Genomic DNA, 2,500 nt, shown 5'->3' on the forward strand with positions numbered 1-2,500 from the left:
TACAACAGAAGCAGTTTTCCAACAGCCCGGAAAGCAAGCTTCATTAAGACATTTGTTGTAGAGTTTGGAGAGAACTGGAGCTACTTCGGCTGAGCACTTTTTTAATAGCACAGCTGGGATAAGATCGGGTCCACATGCTTTTGAGGTGTCAAGGTTTTTTATGATAGCATGCACCTGAGCAGGGGTGGTTTTCAGATCGTCTAGTGTGGCGTCTGTCCGCATAGGAAAGTCAGGTAGGGGGTGGTTGGAAGGGTCCAGTGTGGAGTTTGAGGCAAACCGACTGGCAAGCATGTTAGCCTTGTCGGTTGCTGAGGAGACAACCTCGTGATTGTTGGTTAGTGGGGGAATTGTCGATTGCCCATTATTTACTACACTGTTGTAGATTTTCCAGAAGTCTCGAGTTCCTAGTTTTTGTGCTTCGATGCGCTTTTTAGTGGTTTCCGTAAATTCTCTCTTAGCTGTCGCTATTTCTTTCTTAACGTTATTTCTAGCTTCTATATACTTCAGTCTGTTTGAACTGGACTTATGTCGGTTAAACCTACGGTATGCATGCTGCTTTTGAGTAATGGCAGTTGCACAAGTCGACGTAAACCATTGGGGAGAGTGGGGCTTACTATAAAATTTCCGCATGAATTAAATGGACTTACTTCACTGTATATTAACAATCTGTGCTATGAAGTAACTATTGTGTGTGGCTCGTTGGTCTAGGGGTATGATTCTCGCTTTGGGTGCGAGAGGTCCCGGGTTCAAATCCCGGACGAGCCCGATGTCTTACATTTTTCATTATGATCGTAGCAAACCCCATACTTTTTGATGATATTTATAAAGAAACTTTGTTAATTGACTTGTTTTACATGAATTAAATGGACTTACTTCACTGTATATAAACAATCTGTGCTATGAAGTAACTATTGTGTGTGGCTCGTTGGTCTAGGGGTATGATTCTCGCTTTGGGTGCGAGAGGTCCCGGGTTCAATCCCGGACGAGCCCGATGTCTTACATTTTTCATTATGATCGTAGCAAACCCCATACTTTTTGATGATATTTATAAAGAAACTTTGTTCAATGACTTGTTTTACATGAATTAAATGGACTTACTTCACTGTATATTAAAAATCTGTGCTATAAAGTGACTATTGTGTCTGGCTCGTTGGTCTAGGGGTATGATTCTCGCTTTGGGTGCGAGAGGTCCCGGGTTCAAATCCCGGACGAGCCCGATGTCTTACATTTTTCATTATGATCGTAGACAAACCCCATACTTTTTGATGATATTTATAAAGATACTTTGTTCAATGACTTGTTTTACATGAATTAAATGGACTTACTTCACTGTATATTAACAATCTGTGCTATGAAGTAAGTATTGTGTCTGGCTCGTTGGTCTAGGTGTATGATTCTCGCTTTGGGTGCGAGAAGTCCCGGGTTCAAATCCCGGACGAGCCCGATGTCTTACATTTTTCATTATGATCGTAGCAAACCCCATACTTTGTGATGATATTTATAAAGAAACTTTGTTAATTGACTTGTTTTACATGAATTAAATGGACTTACTGCACTGTATATTAACAATCTGTGCTATGAAGTAAGTATTGTGTCTGGCTCGTTGGTCTAGGGGTATGATTCTCGCTTTGGGTGCGAGAGTTCCCGGGTTCAAATCCCGGACGAGCCCGATGTCTTACATTTTTCATTATGATCGTAGACAAACCCCATACTTTTTGATGATATTTATAAAGAAACTTTGTTAATTGACTTGTTTTACATGAATTAAATGGACTTACTTAACTGTATATTAACAATCTATGCTATGAAGTAAGTATTGTGTCTGGCTCGTTGGTCTAGGGGTATGATTCTCGCTTTGGGTGCGAGAGGTCCCGGGTTCAAATCCCGGACGAGCCCGATGTCTTACATTTTTCATTATGATCGTAGCAAACCCTATACTTTTTGATGATATTTATAAAGAAACTTTGTTAATTGACTTGTTTTACATGAATTAAATGGACTTACTTAACTGTATGTTAACAATCTGTGCTATGAAGTAACTATTGTGTCTGGCTCGTTGGTCTAGGGGTATGATTCTCGCTTTGGGTGCGAGAGGTCCCGGGTTAAATTGCCAGATTAGCCCGATGTCTTGCATTTTTCATTATGATCGTAGCAAACCCCATACTTTTTGATGATATTTATAAAGAATCTTTGTTCAATGACTTGTTTTACATGAATTAAATGGACTTACCTCACTGTATATTAAAAATCTGTGCTATGAAGTAACCATTGTGTCTGGCTCGTTGGTCTAGGTGTATGATTCTCGCTTTGGGTGCGAGAGGTCCCGGTTTAAATTCCCGGACGAGCCCGATGTCTTACATTTTGCATTATGATCGTAGCAAACCCCATACTTTTTGATGATATTTATAAAGAGACTTTGTTAATTGACTTGTTTTACATGAATTAAATGGACTTACTTCACTGTATATTAACAATCTGTGCTATGAAGTAACTATTGTGT

The 2,500-nt window shown here is 39.6% G+C and overlaps 5 non-coding genes across 5 annotated transcripts; all 5 read left to right on the plus strand.

Moving 5' to 3' along the window:
- Positions 1-693: 693 nt before the first annotated feature.
- Trnap-ugg (transfer RNA proline (anticodon UGG)) lies at positions 694-765 on the plus strand. Its single transcript has one exon. It is a non-coding gene; the product is annotated as a tRNA-Pro (tRNA).
- A 154-nt stretch (positions 766-919) lies between these two features.
- On the plus strand, positions 920-990 carry Trnap-ugg (transfer RNA proline (anticodon UGG)). The gene has a single exon. It is a non-coding gene; the product is annotated as a tRNA-Pro (tRNA).
- A 154-nt stretch (positions 991-1,144) lies between these two features.
- Positions 1,145-1,216, plus strand: Trnap-ugg (transfer RNA proline (anticodon UGG)). Its single transcript has one exon. It is a non-coding gene; the product is annotated as a tRNA-Pro (tRNA).
- A 381-nt stretch (positions 1,217-1,597) lies between these two features.
- On the plus strand, positions 1,598-1,669 carry Trnap-ugg (transfer RNA proline (anticodon UGG)). Its single transcript has one exon. It is a non-coding gene; the product is annotated as a tRNA-Pro (tRNA).
- Positions 1,670-1,824: 155 nt separating this feature from the next.
- Trnap-ugg (transfer RNA proline (anticodon UGG)) lies at positions 1,825-1,896 on the plus strand. Its single transcript has one exon. It is a non-coding gene; the product is annotated as a tRNA-Pro (tRNA).
- Positions 1,897-2,500: the final 604 nt, after the last annotated feature.

This window comes from Euprymna scolopes, chromosome 2 (assembly GCF_053919585.1).
Source record: "Euprymna scolopes isolate OS-2025 chromosome 2, ASM5391958v1, whole genome shotgun sequence".
NCBI classification, from domain to species: domain Eukaryota; kingdom Metazoa; phylum Mollusca; class Cephalopoda; order Sepiida; family Sepiolidae; genus Euprymna; species Euprymna scolopes.